Genomic DNA, 21,019 nt, shown 5'->3' on the forward strand with positions numbered 1-21,019 from the left:
GATTGTGAAACCATGTAGAATCCAGCTAGTTGAACTTGAACGAATGATGACCATTATGCCAAGATGATCTCATGCTGTTATACAGTCCAAAGGCTATGCAAGATGTAATTAGGGAATCCAGGGCAGCTATTTTAAATTTTCCAGACTGAAGTAATGAATTATATCTAGTTTCCTGTGCTTCTTTTATTTCAGGTAAATTCTATGACACATTTTTGACCACTTTGTATTTTTTTTCTTTTCTTTTCCACATTTGTGGTCTTAAAAGTCAGAATGTATGCCAAAGAAACTCATCAGTAACACTTTACAATGAGGCTCCATAGATAACATTAGTTAAAGGTGCTCGTTAAACATTAGTTAAAATGTTTTAGACCAAAACATTTTTTGTCACATACAGCAAACATCTCCTCACTATCCGCTAGATGCCTGTCCCCTGAACACACTGTAAAAAAGTGCGGTCTCTGCAGACACCCCAGGCTCCACAAACGGCAACAAAAACAAACTGGGCTAACCCGCACCACGAAACATAACAAACTGTTCCAGCCAATAACCGACAAGAAGGATTTGGGGGTGGGGTTTGGGAGGTTAGTGCGCGGATGAGGAGGAGGGAGGGTCTAGCTAGCCTCCGTTTTGTTTGACAATACTTCGAACCTCAACAAGAAATGACGTCACCCAACATCGCTTAGAGCGCCTTTAAGTACATTAGTATATTTGAACTACAGTAAGGGATACTGTGATCCAATGTTATTGCATAATAAACCCAGAGAGGGTGATCAGGACAGTCTTGCATCACCCTGAATGAGTTTACATCCTGCTTATTGCACAGCTACTTGCCACATAAGCAAATAATTAGACACACAATATTGACTTGAGTTGAAATATTTTTTTAGGTTTGTAAACGCAAAGTGGCAAGTTCAAACTAGACGGACATTTAAGGGATACTGTACAGTCATACCACTTTTTACACAGTATCGCCACATAAATAATTATGGGGATAAGGGATATTGATTTGAGATGAAACTGTTTTAAAATCGTACCTGTTTGTATCTTATAATCCATTACGGTGTACAAAACAATCGTTGCAAAATGGCAGCAGCTGCGTTTGTATGAATCGAGAGCGAGTCCAGGATACTAAGATGATCTAATTAAATAATTCTACAAAAAATATTGATTTGACTTTTAATATTTTATTAGCTCATCAAACGAAGAAAAAACTTTCCTAACAAGCGCTGTGTAATCAGTTTCTACTGGTTTTGCGGGGAATAACTTACCACTGGATGGCGCGATTGACCAATCAGAATGAAAAATTCCAAAGAACCATGTAATAATCCCATTTAATATTATTTTTAACTTTTAGTAATACATTATGAAATCAAAAGATGTATCTTTTTATATTATTTAATGGACCTGAGCTAACAATGAACTTTTTTTTTATGATCTAATGTTAATTGTAAAAAATAATAAATACTGTAACAAATGTATTGCACATTATAAGATAAAATCACTATTACATTTTACTTTTTTGGGAATATTGCAGTATTTATTATACATGATTTATCCGTGCATGTGTACGTATATATATATATATATATATATATATATATATATATATTTTTTTTTTTTTTTTTTTTTTTTTTTCTGTGAACGTTTTGAGAGTAATGACCAGATAGCTTTGAATGAATGTTAACCAAAGTTCTGAGAACATTCCCTGTTCGCTGGGTTATTGTGGGTTATAAGTGCTTCCCACACATCCACACTACTACAATGGTCATTTTGAGATTTATCAAGCAGCTAAGCTAATTTTGACTGAAACAACGTTAATAAGCACTACACTGATCCATTTTAATGTGTGAGATTACAAATGTTGACATTCCTCAGTCCGTGTGAGGTTCTGCGCAGATGTCCGATACTGTAATTAGCATTCATGACACGACAGCAGGTGCATTTGCATTTGTCTTTGACTATGTACTCGAAATGAGGTACGTTGTCCTTGGTGGACAATGCTAATTTCGAAGGAAGCTCCACAAAAATCAACTTCCCTGAATCAATGGTGTCTTTTGAAGGTTACCGCGGTTCTACAAAATCTTCACAACCTTTCCGAACGAATTTGGAAACTGAATTTCTCTCCAGGTCTTCAGAGATATTTGGCTCTAGCTGTGCCAATTTTTTTAAAGCGCAGAATCCGTGCACGTGCACGCAGGTGCGCAGAATTGTAAAAACATGTACAGTAAACATGTTCAGGCTGTGAGAGCGTCTGATCTGAAAGCACACAGGACGGAGGAGATCACAGGCAAGTTGCATTTATAAACTGCAGGTGTCTTGCCTTCCTCTTTCCTCTTATATCAAAAAAACAAAACAAATATCCATCTCTGGCAGGAGAAGAAAAATGGAAAACAGCTTTAAGTTTGTTTATGTGTTTGTTGTGCTTTTTTTGAGCGTTGAAGGAGTCATTGATTTCATTGAGTCATGGAGGCTCGGATGTCTGACCTGCGTGAATCTGTGAATGTGCGTTTTATCTGGTGCCCTGCTTAGATCTCATTACTGTTTGTTTCATGTACGTTTCAATAAAATCGGGTCTTCTGCAGTAGATGGCAGGGTGTGTCGGAGAAGGGAAGACCTTTAGTTGGTGTAAACCAGCAATTCTCAAACTGTGGTCCGCGGACCACTAGTGGTCGGTCAGGGTACTGCAGGTGGTCCGTGGAAAGGCAAAATAAAATATAAAATAATATTTTTTTACCTTCATTTTACCAGGAAATTCCCATAAAAAATAAAAAGTAAAAAGAATATGTAGGCCTATGTTGATATAAAATTTACATTAAATTCTCAAGTCATTGTGTGATTACTAAAATAGGTTGACGCTCGGCCGTGACGTTCAAGTTCAGTGCCGTTAGAACCACAACATGGATCGGTGGAAAGCAACAGGTTCTTCATCAGGCCTCTCAAGTGTCACACATTGAGCATAACAGTCACTCATTTCGGTCTTTTGTCACGCACTCCCGCCACACATTGTATTTCTCACGCAGAAAAACTATTTATAATATATTTAATATGCCTCAGCTCCCAAAATTGCTCTGGCCCCCCCTCTCTAACTATGGAACCGTCAGGAATCAAGCGCGTCTCCCCTGGTGTTGTTAGTCGAGCTACACAATAACCAATCCGAAAATGGCACGATTGTATCTGGGTAAGATTTAACGCAACAACCAATGAAAAAAAAAACATTTAATTGTCATGAAACAACCCCATCTACCTCCATCCTGATTATGCCCTCGAGCGCTTGAGTAAATAAATAAATTAAATATGTGGCAGCCGTTGTGTTTAGTAAACTTTCTTTTAACAAGCCTGTTGTGATGACCAGTTATAGTTTTAGTGCTAGTAAGCCTATTTAGAGGTGCGAATTAATTCAGGTAGAACTGTGTGTAGACATATTTTATTATGTGTATTGTGAGGTGGTCCGCGAAAATTCTTGATTTCAGATGATGGTCCACACACACAAAAAGTTTGAGAACCCCTGGTGTAAACAAAGGACAGTTGCTCTCACAGTTAGTGTTGCTAGGAAACTGCTTACAACAGACCTCTATAGAAAGTTGAGTGCACATACATACCCACTATTAAACCTCTTTCCTTGTTATTGTCACCCCTGTGTGTGCTTCAATTACATAGTACACACATTGTCAAAAAATCTCATGGAACCATGTGTGTGCTCTTGAACTTGAAAAATGCTTCTGAGAAATACAAGTGGCTGCTTTAAAGTCAAAATGAAATCAAAGTGGACCCAGTTTTTCAAACCAGATCCTTGAGGCCTGTCATGAAGCAGGTTTAAATGATGGCTGTTGGGTTTGAGTCTAGCTTAGATCAATGGACTTATATATATACTTAAATACTAATACTAAAATATATACTTATATATACTTATACTAAAATACTTATATATATATATATATATATATATATATATATATATATATATATATATATATATATATTATAATAATATTATTATATTAATATAATATAATAATATAATTATTATTTATTAATTTTTTATGATAGCCTATATTATTCATATTACACAATTTGCTGACACCTTTAATATGCATATCATTGCTTTGTATTTTTGTTTTGCAAGTTGCAAGTTAGATACTTGCATGAGCAATTATATTGTCGTATTGTAAATTAATATTAAGATTTTATTTAATTTAATATGCACTACTGTTCAAAAGTTTATGGTCGGTTGATTTTTTTTTCTGAATGAATTCTCTTCTGCTCACCAAGGCTGCATTTATTTAATTAAAAATACTGTAAAAACAGTAATGTTGTGAAATATTACAATTTAAAATGGCTGTTTTATGTTTTAATATTTAAAAAATTTCCGCAGCCATTACTGTGTCACATGATCATTGTCACACTTATACCGTGGAACGAAGACACAAAGGTAGAGTGACAATGATTTATTCAACAAGGATAAGCAACTCCACGATACTGGACGGCTCGCAATGCCACAAGAGAGTCTGTAGCCCCAGGGGATCCGTGAACGGGGCCGGTACAGGAAGAGTTGGATAGGATCCGCCGTGTCTTACAGTAGAGTGCTTGGAAATGGTGGAGACCAGTACTGGAGAGACGAAGGGAAGGGGATGAGGAATCTCCCGAGCAACGACCTCACTGACGCTGCAGAGGAGATACACACAGGGCGTTAGAATATTGCGTCAACCACTTGAAGTAGAGTAATATCTGGAACCAGACAACGAGATCAAGGAACCAGAGAGTCCTAGGTATCAGAAAGACGAGACCGGACGCCGAGTGAAGATTGTCTGAGGCTTATGAACAGCGTGCATCAAGGTGAGTGGTGACGAAGATCAGGTGGAAATGATTAGAATTCCGGGGATGACGAGCGGGACCAGGTGCGCTGAGTTGAGATTGATGGGGAGATGTCATCAATGATTGGATCCGTGACAGTACCCCCTCCTCCACGGCCAGCTCCTGAGGGCCATAGACCCCGGCGACGAGGGCGACCCCGCGGATGGGGGGCTGGGCGATCCGGATGATCCCGGTGGAAGTCCTGAAGGAGAGTGGGATCCAAGATGTCGTCCCGGTGAACCCAGCTGCGTTCATCCGGTCCAAACCCCTCCCAGTCCACGAGGTACTGAAGCTGGCTCCCCTGACGGTGGGAGTCTACCATATCCTCTGTGGGGTCCACTGGAGGATGAGGGGGCGTTTCGGTGCTCGATTCTGTGGGTCGAGGTGAAAGGGGTGCGACGTAAGGCTTTAACAAGGAGACATTGAAGGTGGGAGCTATCCTGTAGTGACGAGGAAGTACTAGGCGGTAGGACACCGTGTTGACCTGCCTCTCAATCGCGAATGGCCCGATGTACCTGGGACTTAGTTTACGTGAGGGCAGCCGGAAGCGTATGTCCCGGGTCGAGAGCCACACCAACTGGCCAGGAGGGTAGAGAGGAGTAGCCCTGCGACGAGTATCTGCTTGCAATTGATGCCTCCGAACTGCCCCTTGGACATGGACATGGGCTGAGTCCCAGACCCTTTCACTGTCCACCAACCAATGCTGAACTGCTGGGACGTCAGATGGTTCCCCGGACCAAGGAAACAGTGGGTGGTTGGTAGCCTAGGACGCACTGGAAAGGCGTTAGACCAGTGGAGGACTGACGGAGGGAGTTTTGAGCATACTCCGCCCATGGCAGGTATCTGTTCCAGTGGTCCTGTGTGTCGTGACAATAGGTCTGCAGATACCTCCCGATCTCTTGAATCTTATGTTCCGTCTGACCATTAGATTGAGTGTGATACCCCGACGTTAGACTGACAGACACTCCCAATAACTTAAAGAAGGACTTCCAGACGTGAGATATGAATTGGGGTCCTCGATCAGAAACCAGGTTCTCTGGGATGCCGAAGTGGCGAAATATTTCTGTGAACAGGAGTTCGGCGGTCTTGAATGCGGTGGGAAGCCCGGGGAGTGCTAGTAATTTGCAGGATTTAGAGAATCTGTCGACGACGACGAGTATGCAGGTTTTATCATCAGAGGAGGGTAGATCAGTTATGAAATCGACAGCAATGTGTGACCAGGGTCGATTCGGTATGGGGAGGGGCATTAGCTTCCCCTCTGGTAAACGTCGGGGCACCTTGGCCATGGCACAGGCGGTGCAACCTTGCACGTACCGGGAGGTATCCTGGGACATTCTGGGACACCAGTAGCGTTCTTGGAGAAGTGCAAGAGTCTGATGGCTACCTGGGTGTCTGGATCCCAGGGAAGTATGCACTGAGTCCACGAGGGGTATCCGGAGTCGGGATGGCACGAAGATCTTACCCTCGGGACCCCCAGGCGGAGCAGGTTCAGACAGTGTAACCTCGGCGATGAGGTCGTCGAGGCTCCAACGAATGGGACTCATTATCAGGGCTGTAGGGAGGATGGTTTCGCTATTTTTCGGAGAGGTTTCAGGTTGGAACACACGAGACAGTGCATCGGCCTTGAGGTTCTTGGTTCCGGGGCGATAGGTGACAGGAGGCAGCTCTTTGTCTGTTATGGTGGGAAGCTGAAAGGAAAGGCTCTCTCCAAGCAAACTCAACCATGTCCCCCTGGGGTTCGGGCACACTCCACACGGAGTGTGTATTCTGTAAGTCCTCCCTTCGGGCAGGCATTGTGTTGCATATTTCCACTGAGATATGCTTCCCAGTGTACCTTGGTATTCCTGTGTTAAGTAGGAGTACTTTGTCCGTGCTAGTCTCGCGACAGGCAGCTCAGACTTACGCAGGGCACTGGAAGACAGCCGAGGTGGCGTGATTAGACTGGGAACCCCATTCGTCAGTGTGACTGAACGAAAGGGAACATCTCGGTTACGTATGTAACGTTACGTCTCCCTGCCACTTCCGCTGTACCGATGGAACTGCCTGAGTTCAGTCTCGGCTCCTCAGCATGTAACATAAATGCATATTGCCAGCGTTCTTCCTTATATACCCATGAGGTAGGGTGGAGTTACGCTATGCAAATCCCGCAGACCCATGGCATTTCCTTGCCATTGGCTCGTTTTGTAATACTCGAAGGTGATAGGCTTTCTAAGCGAAACCCCATTTGTCAGTCACTGATGTAACATCTCCGTTCCCTCCTCAGAGAACGAGGGTTACATACCGAGGCGTTAAAGTCATAACTCGAGATGTTTTACCTGTGGAATTCAAATTGGAATTGAGAATTGTGAATTTTCACTGGTATCTAAAATGTAGGTGTCATAACTGACTGTTTTTGGCCTGTTAAAAAACAAAAATATTAATGGCCGGTAAATTTTCTGAAGCCACCAACCATTGGCAGATGTGGCAAAACATTTGTTTTAGGTCCTGCTTATGTACTGTATGTCCTGCCACAACTTCCTGTTTCAACAGACATCTTCAACACAGGTAAAATAAAACTCCATTTGTCAAGCCACTTGATGGGGTCTTTGAAAGTGACAGTGCTTTATTAGAAAACATGATCCTGAATAATTATGCAATAAGTCTTGTTTACTGTTACATTTAGGTCAGAAGAACAGACCTGTTACAGAAGCAGTCAAAGCTGACCTAGAGGATACTGTACCTGCAACAATGCAAAACCAGCATGGACACGAAAGGCCACAAAAAGCCTGACTGACAGTCAGGTGTTACTTTTAGGTAATGAGGGAACCTGCGAAAGCCTCCATAGCGTTTTTCTCCCTCCCCGTCCCTCTCAGCACGGCCCCGGGGAAGAGATAACAAGAAACAAAATAGTTGGCTGCTGTAACAAAGAGCCAGCAAAGCCTTTTATTCTTCCTATAAATTGAATTTTTCCACTGTCTCAGAAATCTTCCGTAAAGCTAAAGTCCTCTTTACAGTGAATAGATATCCCTCAGAAATGTGACATAGGCAGGCGGCGATTGTTGGGAATTTTTACTCAAAGGCCATCTTTGCTGGCGGATTATCCCACATTTAAGCATTTCAATTCAGTCACATCAAACCACTAAAACAGCCCTCCGAGCCAAACAACCACCAGCTGCACATATAAGCGGCTTCATCTTTTGTTTTGTTTTGTTGTTGTTTTCTTCTCTCGCTCTTTGATTCGTAAGGAAATAAGAAAAGGTTTGCTGCTATCGCTTGATTGTTTTCTCTCCTTTCTTTGGAAGACAGTTGCATTTTCAATCTCCAGACATTTTATTTAGGTTTGGAAAAGACTCTCTGCTTTAGTACTTAAGGGTTGAAAAACTATCCCATTCCAAACTTCTAAAACCATTGCACAGTGAAGCGGCAGGCAAAGGAAGAGCTTCATGAGAAGCAGACTGTATAAGCCTATTGAAAATTGTTCTGAAACAATAACGCCGCGGCCTTTGCTGAGCTCATTGGATGTGTTTGGGCATCGTTTTTCCGTCTTGCAGTTATTTGGAAGAAGTTTTTTTCACACCCCCATTAAACATGATGGAATGAAAGCGCTCCTCTGCCGTGTATATCTTCATAGGCAAGAGAGCGTATGTTGCATCTACAGCAGTTGTTCAGTGGCTGTTCTTGTGTGCCGTGGGCGAAAGATGATCCCGTCATTATTGTTGCCACCCTACGCATCTTGTATAACACTGCATAACCCATTTTCATGTTTTTTGCATCCTCAAGTCTCTCTCTGGACCCCTAGAGAAACTCTGGGTGTGAAATATTTTCAAAATTTACCTTTAGTCAGAAAAACATGTTTGTGTGATTGTTTGAGACACTTTCTGTCAGAGCCCTTTTATTACCATGTTTTCTCTTGCATGTGATATGAAGAGATCAGCAGGTGGCCAACAACACTTTGAATGAAGCTGATCAGTTTCAGTTAAAAAAGAACACTGTTATAAATGGCTCTGTGAATTTACAGGCATACCGATGCAACCTAGCCTATAGAACTAATTATCTTTGATCAAGTGGAGCTTATTCAGTTGTGGCATTAGCAGTTCTAACCTTCAAATCTCTTAGAAAAAAAACTCTTGATGTCTATGAAGAGGATCAATAAAATGTATTTTTAACAATTTAACAATTGTTTAAAAATAAAAATATTATTAATTTATGTATTTTTGAGAGTTATATTATGATTACATTTATTTTAATTGTTTAATACTGCTACTAATAATAATAATACTAACTAGATGGTAAAGTTTGTAGACAAACTTTAAGTTGGCTTGGAAAAGCCAGCAAGTTTGAAAAAGTTTTAAACTGTTCTAGCGCGTTTAACATGTTTCAAGTATAGTTTGCCACATGGTTGCTAGCATGATTTAGCATGTTTTAACATGACCATGGATGGTTGGATGGATAGATCATCAAGATTAGTTAGAAAGAAAGATTAGAGATGGATAGAAAGTGCCACTCTTAGAAAGAAGAAAGAAATGAAGAAAGAAAGAAAGAAAGAAAGAAAGAAAGAAAGAAAGAAAGAAAGAAAGAAAGAAAGAAAGAAAGAGAAAGAAAGAAAGAAATGTTAGGAAAAAAGAAAGAATAGTTAGAAAGAAAGATAGAATAGTTAGATAGAAAGAAAGAAAGAGAGAAAGGAAGAAAGACAGAAAGATGGATTAGTTTGAAAGAAAGAAAGATCAGTTTGAAAAAAGAAAGAAAAAGGATCAGTTTGAAAGAAAGTAAGAAAGATTACTTAGAAATAAATAAATATTAGTTTGAAAAATAAAGAAATAAAAAGTAGTTAGAAAGAAAGATCAGTTTGAAAAAAAGAAAGAAAAGTAAAAAAGAAAGTAAAAAAGAAAGAAATAAAAAATAAAAAAATAAAAAATAAAGAATAGTTAGAAAGAATAGTTGAAAGAAAGAGAGAAAGAAAGAAAGATTAGTTTAAAAAAATAAAGAAAAAAGTTAAAAAGAAAGAAAGAAAAGTAATACAGAAAGAAAGAAAAAAGAAAGTAAAAAAGAAAGAATAGTTAGAAAGAAAGAAAGAAAGAAAGAAAGAAAGAAAGAAAGAAAGAAAGAAAGAAAGAAAGAAAGAAAGGAAGAAAGAAAGAAAGAAAGGAAGAAAGAAAGAAATGTTAGGAAAAAAGAAAGACAAATGTTAGGAAAAATGAAAGAATAGTGAGAAAGAAAGATAGTATAGTTAGAAAGAAAGAAAGAAAAATGTTAGGAAAAAATAAAGAATAGTTAGAAAGCAAGATAGAACAGTTAGAAATAAAGAAAGATGGATTAGTTAGAAAGAAAGAAAGAAAGATCAGTTTGAAAAAAGAGAAACAAGATCAGTTTGAAAGAAAGATTAGTAAGAAATAAATAAAAATTAGTTTGAAAAAATAAAGAAATACAAAGTAGTTAGAAAGAAAGAAAAATCAGTTTGAAAAAAGAAAGTAAAAAAGAAAGAAAAAAGAAAAAAGTAAAAAAAAAGAATAGTTAGAAAGAATAGTTGAAAGAAATAAAGAAAGAGAGAAAGAAAGAAAGAAGAAAGAAAGAAAAGTAATAAAGAAAGAAAGAAAAAAGAAACAAAAAAGAATAGTCAGAAAGAATAGTCGAAAGAAAGAAAGAAAGAACGAAAGAGCGAAAGAAAGAAAGAAAGAAAGAAAGAAAGAAAGAAAGAAAGAAAGAAAGAAAGAAAGAAAGAAATATAATTAGTTAGAAAGAAAGAAAGATGGATCAGTTAGAAATAAAGTTTAGTTAGTTAGAAAGATAGATTAGTAAGAAAGAAAGAAACAAAGAAAGATTAGTTCGAAAGAAAGATAGATCAGTAAGAAAGAAAGAAAGAAATAAATATTAGTTAGAAATAAAGAAAGAAAGATCAGTAAGAAAGAAAGAAATATTAGTTAGAAAGAAAGAGGATAAAGAAAGAAAGATCAGTAAGAAAGAAAGAAATATTAGTTAGAAAGAAAGAAAGATAGAAAGAAAGATCAGTAAGAAAGAAAGAAAGAAAGAGATTAGTTAGAAAAAAAGATAGATTAGTTAGAAATTCAATTCAATTCAATTCAAATTTATTTGTATAGCGCTTTTCACAATACTTATTGTTTCAAAGCAGCTTTACAGAAAGTGCATTTCATAAATGTACATAGAAAAAATACAGTTAGTTAATCATGTAGTTATTTAGGGCATAACATATCGCCGGCGTTGAGTCGTCTCTTCACAGGCGTCGAGTCATCTCTTCACAGGCGTTTAGTCATCTTATCGCAGGTGTTGGTGCATCTGAGGTCTCCGTGAGAGGCTGGATACAAACCGGAGCTGATGAACGCTATTTACGTCGGGACTAGCGTCCCAAGATAAAATTAGCATAGCTGCTGTTCATAATATTAATGCATTCGATCTGATTCAACAGTGGTATAAAAGGTAAGCATTATGTGAATGCTTGGCTAAAGAGATGCGTCTTTAATCTAGTTTTAAACTGGGACAGCGAGTCTGAGCCTCGATGAATGCGAGAACGCCCTCCCTCCTCTAGTGGACTTAGATATCCTAGGAATGACCAGAAGCCTCGAATTTAGTGAACTTAATAGGTAACCAGTGTAGAGATGATAAAATAGGTCTTATATGATCATATTTTCTTGACCTAGTAAGAACTCTAGCAGCTGCATTTTGCACTAACTGTAGCTTGTTTATTTAGGATGCAGGACAGCCAGCTAATAAAGCATTACAGTAATCTAGTCTCGAGGTCATGAATGCATGAACTAACTTTTCTGCATCAGAAACAGATAGCATGTTACGTAGCTTGGCAATGTTTCTAAGGTGGAAAAAGGCTGTTCTTGTAACATATGAAATAAGATTTTCGAAAGACAAGTTGCGGTCTAGTATAACCCCCAGGTCTTTTACTGTAGTGGATAAAGTAACAGGACATCCTTCTATATTAAAGTTGTATTGTACAAGGTTTTGTGGGTAGTTTTTTGGACCAATAAGTAATACCTCCGTTTTATCTGAATTTAATTGAAGGAAATTACACATCATCCAGCATTTTATATCTTTGAGACACTCTGTCAATTTAGATGAGTTAGTGATTTCATCTGGTTGTGATGAAATATATAATTGAGTGTCATCAGCATAACAGTGGAAATTAATTCCATGTTTTTTTTATAATATTACCAAGTGGCAGCATATATATTGAGAATAGCAGAGGGCCTAACACCGATCCTTGCGGCACTCCATAGTCTACTGACGTTATCTTCGATTTTTCCCCATTTAAACAGACAAAATGATAACGGTCTGATAAGTACGATCTAAACCAGCTTAATGCCTGTCCCTGAACTCCAGTGTAGTTTTGTAGTCAATCCAAGAGTATTTTATGATCTATAGTGTCGAACGCAGCGCTAAGATCAAGTAGAACTAGTGTTGAGATACAGCCTTGGTCAGAAGCTAAAAGTAAATCATTTGTAATTTTAACTAGCGCAGTTTCTGTGCTATGCTGCGGTCTGAATCCTGACTGAAATTTTTCATAGATATCATTTTCTTGCAAGAAAGAGCACAATTGAGCGGACACAACTTTTTCTAGTATTTTAGACATAAATGGAAGATTTGAAATGGGTCTGTAATTTGCTAGGTTATTTGGATCTAATTGCGGTTTCTTAATGAGAGGTTTTATTACTGCCAGTTTGAATATTTTTGGAACATGACCTAAAGATAAAGACGAGTTAATAATATTGAGAAGAGGCTCTTCCACTACAGGTAACACTTCTTTCAGTAGTTTAGTGGGTATTGGATCTAATAAACATGTTGTTGGTTTAGATGCAATGGTAAGTTTATTTAACTCTTCCTGTCCTATATTTGTAAAGCGGTGTAGTTGTTCTTGAGGGGCGATAATTGAGGCTGAATCATAAGACACCATAAAAGAGTGTACATTTACAATTGTGTTTCTGATGCTTTCTATTTTCTCATTGAAGTAATTCATAAAAGAAAGAAAGATTAGTTAAAAAAAAGATAGATCAGTAAGAAAGAAAGAAAGAAAGAAAGAAAGATATATTAGAAAGGAAGAAAGATAGATTAGTTAGAAAGAAAGAAAGAAAGAAAGATAAGTCAGAAAGAAAGAAGGATGGATTAGTTAGAAAGAAAGATAGATTAGTAAGAAAGAAAGAAAGAAAGAAAGAAAGAAAGAAAGAAAGAAAGAAAGAAAGAAAGAAAGAAAGAAAGAAAGAAAGAGAATGGTTAGAAATGAAGAAAAGTAAAAAAGAAATATAGATTAGTTAGAAAGAAAGTAAAAAAGAAAGAATAGTTACAAAGGAAGAAAAGTAAAAAAGAAAGAAAGAAAGAAAGAAAGAAAGAGATTAGTTAGAAAGAAAGAAAAGTTAGAAATAAAGAAAGATTAGTTTGAAAAAAGAAAGAAAACTAAAAAAGAAAAAGAAAAAAGAAAGAATGGTTAGAAAGGAAGAAAGTAAAAAAGAAAGAATAGTTATAAAGAACAAAAGAAAGAAAGAAAGAAAGAAAGAAAGAAAGAAAGAAAGAAAGAAAGAAAGAAAGAAAGAAAGATGAATTAGTTAGAAAGAAAGATAAATTAGTTAGAAAGAAAGATTAGAAAAAAAGAAACAAAACGAAAAGTAAAAAAGAAAGAAAGAAAGAAACGAAAAGTAAAAAAGAAAGAAAGAAAGAAAAAAAGAATAGTTAGAAAGGAAGAAAAGTAAAAAAGAAAGAATAGTGAGAAAGAAAGAAAAATGGATTAGTTAGAAATAAAGATAGATTAGTTAGAAAGAAAGAAATAGATTAGTTAGAAAGAAAGAAAGATTAGTTAGAAAAAAAGAAAGATTAGTTTAAAAAAAGAAAAGTAAAAAAGACAGAAAGAATGGTTATAATGGAAGAAAAGTAAAAAAGAAAGAATAGTAATAAAGAAAGAAATAAAAAAGAGAACGGTTAGAAATGAAGAAAAGTAAAAAAGAAAGATAGATTAGTTAGAAAGAATGTAAAAAAATAGTTAGAATGGAAGCAAAGTAAAATAGAAAGAATAGTGAAAAAAGAATGAAAGAAAAATGGATTAGTTAGAAATAAAGATAGATTAATTAGAAAGAAAGAAAGATAGATTAGTTAGAAAGAAAGAAAGAAAGAAAGAAAGAAAGAAAGAAAGAAAGAAAGAAAGAAAGAAAGAAAGAAAGAAAGAAATGTTAGGAAAAAAAAGAAAAATGTTAGGAAAAGGAAAGAATAGTTAGAAAGAAAGAAAGAAAGAAAGAAAAGAAAGAAAGAAAGAAAGAAAGAAAGAAAGAAAGAAAGAAAGAAAGAAAGAAAGAAAGAAAGATAATTAGTTAGAAAGAAAGAAAGATGGATTAGTTAGAAAGAAAGAAAGAACGAAAGAAAGAAAGAAAGATGGATCAGTTAGAAAGTAAGTTTAGGTAGTTAGAGATAAAGATATATTAGTAAGAAAGAAAGAAAGATTAGTTAGAAAGAAAGATAGATTAGTGAGAAAGAAAGAAAGAAAGATTAGTTAGACAGAAAGAAAGATAGATTAGTTAGAAAGAAAGAAAGAAAGAAAGAAAGAAAGAAAGATCAGTATGACAGAAAGAAAGATAGATTAGTTAGAAAGAAAGAAAGATTAGTTAGAAAGAAAGATAGATCAGTAAGAAAGAAAGGAAGAAAGAAAGATAGATTAGTTAGAAAGAAAGACGGATTATTCAGAAAGAAAGAAGGATGGATTAGTTAGAAAGAAAGATAGATTAGTAAGAAAGAAAGAAAGAAGGAAAGAAAGAGAATGGTTAGAAATGAAGAAAAGTAAAAAAGAAAGATAGATTAGTTAGAAAGAAAGAAAGAAAGAAAGAAAGAAAGAAAGAAAGAAAGAAAGAAAGAAAGAAAGAAAGAAAGAAAGAAAGAAAGAAAAAGAACGCAAGAAAAAAGAAAGAAAGATTAGTTAGAAAGAAAGAAAGAAAGAAAGAGATTAGTTAGAAAGAAAGAAAGATTAGTTAGAAATAAAGAAAGATTAGTTTAAAAAAAATAAAAGTAAAAAAAATAAAGAAAGAATGGTTAGAATGGAAGAAAAGTAAAAAAGAAAGAATAGTAAGAAAGAAAGAAAGAAAGAAAGAAAGAAAGAAAGAAAGAAAGAAAGAAAGAAAGAAAGAAAGATAAATTAGCTAGAAAGAAAGAAATATAAATTAGTTAGAAAGAAAGAAAGATTAGTTTGAAAAAAGAATGAAACGAAAATTAAAAAAGAAAGAAAGAAAGTAAAAAAAGACAAGTTAGAAAGGAAAGAAAGAAAGAAAGAAAGAAAGAAAGAAAGAAAGAAAGAAAGAAAGAAAGAAATGTTAGGAAAAAAGAAAGAAAAAATGAAATGGATTAGTCAGAAAGAAAGAAGGATGGATTAGTTAGAAAGAAAGATAGATTAGTAAGAAAGAAAGAAAGAAAGAAAGAAAGAAAGAAAGAAAGAAAGAAAGAAAGAAAGAAAGAAAGAAAGAAAGAAATAGAATGGATAGAAATGAAGAAAAGTAAAAAAGAAAGATAGATTAGTTAGAAAGTAAAAAAATAATAGTTAGAAAGGAAGAAAAGCAAAAAAGAAAGAAAGAAAGAAAGAAAGAAAGAAGAGAAAGAAAAAAAAAATATTAGTTAGAAAGAAAGAAAGAGATTAGTTAGAAAGAAAGCAAGATTAGTTAGAAATAAAGAAAGATTAGTTTAAAAAAGAAAAGTAAAAAAGAAAGAAAGAATGGTTAGAAAGGAAGAAAAGTAAAAAAGAAAGAATAGTTAGAAAGAAAGAAAGAAAGAAAGAAAGAAAGAAAGAAAGAAAGAAAGAAAGAAAGAAAGAAAGAAAGAAAGAAAGAAAGAAAGAAAGAAAAAAAAAGAAAAGAAAAAAAGTTAGGAAAAAGGAAAGAATAGTTAGAAAGAAAGATTAGTAAGGAAGAAAGAAAGAAAGAAAGAAAGAAAGAAAGAAAGAAAGAAAGAAAGAAAGAAAGAAAGAAAGAAAGAAAGAAAGAAAGAAAGAAAGAAAGGAAGAAAGAAAGATGGATCAGTTAGAAAGAAAGTTTAGTTAGTTAGAAAGAAAGATAGATTAGTAAGAAAGAAAGAAAGAAAGAAAGAAAGAAAGAAAGAAAGAAAGAAAGAAAGAAATAAAGAAATAAAGAAAGAAAGAAAGAAATGTTAGGAAAAAAGAAAGAAAAAAATGTTAGTAAAAATGAAAGAATAGTTAGAAAGAAAGAAAGATTAGTTAGAAAGAATTAAAAGAAAGAAACATAATTAGTTAGAAAGAAAGAAAGATGGATTAGAAAGAAAGAAAGAAAGAAAGAAAGAAAGAAAGAAAGAAAGAAAGAAAGAAAGAAAGAAAGAAAGAAAGAAAGAAAGAAAGAAAGAAAGAAAGAAAGAAAGAAAGAAAGAAATGTTAGGAAAAAAGAAAGAAAAAAATGTTAGGAAAAAGGAAAGAATAGTTAGAAAGAGAGAAAGATTAGTTAGAAAGAAAGACAGGAAGAAAAAAAGAAAGAAAGAAAGAAAGAAAGAAAGAAAGACTGGCATAGTAGCTAAAAGCAGACTCGCCATGCTTGTTCAGCCTGAGGTCACCCTGTTCCAGCACCCTTCTCCTCGGTCACCCTTCTCCTCGGTCCACACCCCCCTCTTTCACTTTGCAACTTGTGAGGTTTCTGGATGAGTTCGCTGACCAGTCGCCACGGCAGATGAAATTATGAGGATTCGGCTGTGCTGCCACCTTCGGGTGTGACAGCATTGCCCGAGTCTGTTCCAGAGTTGACAGCTATGCTTTCCCGGGCCGCCGCGAGTATCGGGCTTGTGTGGAACCTTCCGCCATGTCCTAAGCGCTCAAGGCTGACGATTGGTTTTTGGGGGTGGCGACCCCAATTCCTTTCTACCCGGACGTGCATGAAGAAGTCATGAGATCGTGGGAGTCTCCTTTGACTTTTTGCCACTGCTCAGCGGCCTCTTCCGCCTTCTCTTCCCTCGCAGAGGCCGCTGCCAAGGGTACACTGGGGTTCCCCCTGTGGAGTGTTCTGTGGCAACACATCTGTGTCCCCACAGCGTCTCCACCTGGCATGGTGACCCTAAGCATCCCTCCAATGCCTGTAGGTTCCTGTCTACTCTGGTGGCAAGACCTATAGAGCTGCAGGGCAGGCTGCCGCCTCACTGCATGCTTTGGCCATCCTTCAGGTCTACCAGGCCAGGGTGCTCACTGACATACACGAGGGTAGGGCTGATTCAAGACTCATCCAAGAGCATCGTGCCACCACAGACCTCGCTCTACGAGCAACAAAGGTGACCGCACGCTCCCTGGGTCAGGTGATGTCCACATGCGTGGTCAGACATCTCTGGCTTAACCTGTTTGATGTGCGCAAGGTTGAGCATACCCGCTTCCTCAACTCCACCATATCCCAGGCTGGCCTCTTCGGCTGCGCGGTCGAGGACTCTGCCCAACAGTTCTCAGCTGCCAAGAAGCAGACTGAGGTAATCAAACATGTTCTGACCCCGCGGCCAGCTGCTGACACCCAGCCGGCTCAGACGCCGAGTGCACTCTCCTGCCACTTCCGCCCCCTCCCGCCCTGCCCCAGCAGCAGCCTTCACCCGAGCCGCGACGTGGAGGTTGTCGCAGGAAGGCGCCCCAGCCCGTACCAGCCCCGCAGCCAGCCGAACGCAAGGCCATGCAGCGCCCCCGTTACGGGCAGCTCAGATATGGGTTGCAGTTCTTTCCATGAAGTGGTTGCAGGGCTACTCCTTCCCCCGGTGGAGGGCCGGGGGATAACCTCTTTTTCCAAAGAACTGACTTTCCAGAGCTGGCCGCGGGGCCTCCGCAAGTATGCGTATCCCCCAGTGAGCCTTCTTGCACAGACCCTGTGCAAGATCAGGGAGGATGAGGAGCAGGTCATATTGGTTGTGCCTTATTGGCCCACCCAGAACTTGTTCTTCGAATTTGTACTCCTCGCGACAGCCCCTCCCTGGCCAATTCCTCTGAGGAAGGACCTTCTTTCTCAGAGATGGGACACCCTATGGCACCCTTGTCCCAATCTTTGGAACCTCCATGTGTTGCTCATGGACGGGATGAGGCAGGTTTGAGTACTCTACCACCAGTGGTGGTGGCTACCATCACTTCCGCTAGAGCACTGTCCACGAGACATGCCTACGATTTGAAGTGAAACCTCCTCATCAACTGGTGCTCTTCTCACTGAGAAGACCCCAGAAAATGCCAGATCAGTGTCGTACTTTCCATCATCATTCCTGATCATCAGGTTCCTGAGAGGAGCGAAGAGACTCAATCCTCCTTGCCCTCCTCTCGTTCCCTCTTGGCAGAGATGGGGGACTCGAGTCACATGACTTGACTCGAGTCAGACTCGAGTCGCAAATTTAAGGACTTGAGACTTGCTTGATTAAATTAAGAAAATCTTGACTTGACTTTGACTTGAGATCCAATGACTTGAGACTTGACTTGACTTGAACTGTATGACTGGAGAATGACTTGATATACATTTATCATCGCAACATCAATTGATGAACAAAATGAAAGCAACGGAACCATTGACGCCAGTCATCAGATTCTGCGCGATTGCGTGACACTGCACAACCCCAGAAAAAAAACATACATCGCTGTGAGCGCGCTAAATACAAAAACATCTCCCAGCATCGTTTCTTTTTGGATATAAACACTAGAAATTGACTATATTCATACAAGAAGATTTGCTGTACGCATAATAACTGGCAAGGGATATCGGACGACCATCACAACCTCGAACAGTCGAACTTCATTCACCACGTCTAAACGTAAGCTATGGCTTGTTTAACCTGTTTGTTATAGTTAATTTGACTATCTTTAAATCGAGAATATTGGTCAAAACAGCATGCCTCTTTATACACAATTATGTTTTCTAATGTAGCTTAATGTTGTCAATATTCAAATGATAATTAATGATGTCATACGTTTTGTATAACATTTGCCACATTTATTTTTAAATCATGCTTTAAAGGCAAATATGTCGTTCTTTCCAATGACAAAAAAACAACATAGAAAACTGTTAATGTTTTGTCGTGTTTTATGTTTCTCTTAAAGCAGGGTTAGATGTTATCAGGGGTTACATCTATTAGATGTTATCAAAATGCCAGCAGAATTAATATTGCACCCAAAATTCAAAATGTGGTGGAAAAAAGTGCCCTAGTATGAGTTATTTTCATAATTATAACATATGATATTTTAAAAATATTTCCAGAATATTGACGCGATTGCAAATGTGATAATGATTTTATAAAACAGTTCAGTAAACAAAGAGTGAATATTGTGATGTGACATTTAGACATAGCCTAATATTCCAAATATTTTCCGTTTTTGCTCGATTTCTCCAATGACAATAGTTCCAAACAAGCCACAGAAAGCGTTATGCGTATTTGTGATTCAGTGACCTAGTTGCTTAGTTCCAGAACGAATCTGCCGTTTTGAACATAAGTTAAATGAATGCTTCTATGACTCGTACATTAATACGGTAATTTGGCGCCACCTATTGGCAGTTTTAACTTCATAATTAAAAATATATAACTTGTATTAAGGGGATGCCAGTTTGAAGAATGCCTTTGGTCGCATAGGAATTATACTTGAATTGTGAATTGTTTAATACCTTTTAATGGTCTTCTGCAATGTTTGAGGCATTTTTATTTTTTCATGCTTTAATGTTGGCCTAATTTCAGCTACATTTAGATTTGTATTGTAGTAACAACTCAGCTATATGTGGAAATGCATATATAAAAAAAATGTTGCAAATAAAACCATAGTCCACAACTTCTGTAGTTTTCATTTATTTTTAATATATAAATTCAGTGAAATCGTCAAACGTTTGTATTACTTGCCAGTGACTTGTGACCCAAGCTACGACTTGACTTGACTTGCTTGACATAAGGCAGTGACATGACTTGACTTAACTTGCCTTTATAAAAAATGTACTTGGACTTGCTTGAGACGCGAAGGTTAAGACTTGAGACTTGCTTGTGACTTGCACATGTGTGACTTACTCCCACCTCTGCCTCTTGGGACCTCTCAGTGGTTTAAACTGCCCTGCAGAGTGCTCCCTTTGAGCCTCTGCAATCAGTGGAGCTTAAGTTCTGTCAATTAACCTGTTAGGCTGCAACCCCACTTTTGAAAAATCCCCAGAAATGGCATATCCAAACTGAAACAGATACAGTTCGTGAACCCTTTGTACTAAAAGCACAAGTATGATCTCATTTGAAAGCTGACAAATAGTTATAAATAGCTTAAAAGTTTTGTAAAGTTATTCGACATTTTTTTTTATGAAACATCTTCATAAAAATAAAATTGAAGTTGGCATTGTATCAATCTATGAATGCACTGCAGCTAAAGCCACATGTCTGACCATGTTATATTTAAAATCTGAAGATGACAAGTCTAAAACTCTATTATAGTTTATTTATTTTGTTTTTCAAGATCATGTCATATGACATTATTTTGATTAGACTATACAATGCAAACTGATGTTTATTGTCATGTTCTAAGCATCTATTCAGTCTATTGTCTCTATTGTTTTGTGGTGCAAACGAGCCCCATCCAGTCTCAGTCTCCCCTGCACACATTCACACCTCTCCGGCCTGTTTATGGCTCTAAATATGTTTTTCTTTTGTCTTCATTATAATTACTAACGACTGGCTATTCATGCTGTTTCAATCCCCAGTTTCTTTTATCAAAGTTCTCACTTCACATTTGAAACTGTATCTATTACCTTCTTGAAAAAAGAAACATTTCAGTAAGCATTCCTATTTAGAAAAATTCATAAAAAATAACAGCTAGGTGGCAGGTGCACCTAGGGCTAGCTAGCATGTTAGCTTAGCACACCATTAGGGGTGGAGCCGAACCCGAATACGGTATTCGGAAAGGCACAAATAACGTGTTTTTTACGAATACTTATTTCGAACAAATACAAAAATATTTGTATTCAGGAACAAGAAAAACGTTATATCAAAAAGCTGCGTTTCCTCACGAGACCGCAGTGCATGCCCGGATGAGTGAGTTAGAGTGAGTGAGTGAGTGACGTTCAGGAAGAGGTGACTGACACAGGCTGCTCCACACAGCAACAGAGAGGGCTCAGCTGAGTGAAAAAACACTTAACTGCATCACTATTTTTGTTGAATAAATTTTTGTACCTTAACTGGGTTCCGGAGGCATGTTTATAGCTTTCGGGAAGCGGGGTTTGATCAGGAGATT

The 21,019-nt window shown here is 37.3% G+C and overlaps 1 protein-coding gene and 1 long non-coding RNA gene across 5 annotated transcripts in view; both read left to right on the plus strand.

Moving 5' to 3' along the window:
- Nucleotides 1–21,019, plus strand: part of nectin1b (nectin cell adhesion molecule 1b) — a 276,075-nt gene that overhangs the window by 200,566 nt on the left and 54,490 nt on the right. The gene's annotated exons all lie outside the window — the stretch shown is intronic.
- LOC143757344 (uncharacterized) lies at nt 13,510–14,028 on the plus strand. Its single transcript, XR_013210480.1, has 2 exons — nt 13,510–13,548; nt 13,953–14,028. It is a non-coding gene; the product is annotated as an uncharacterized LOC143757344 (long non-coding RNA).

This window comes from Siphateles boraxobius, unplaced genomic scaffold (assembly GCF_051911475.1).
Source record: "Siphateles boraxobius isolate OS27281-9 unplaced genomic scaffold, OSU_SipBor_1 30, whole genome shotgun sequence".
NCBI classification, from domain to species: Eukaryota; Metazoa; Chordata; class Actinopteri; order Cypriniformes; family Leuciscidae; genus Siphateles; species Siphateles boraxobius.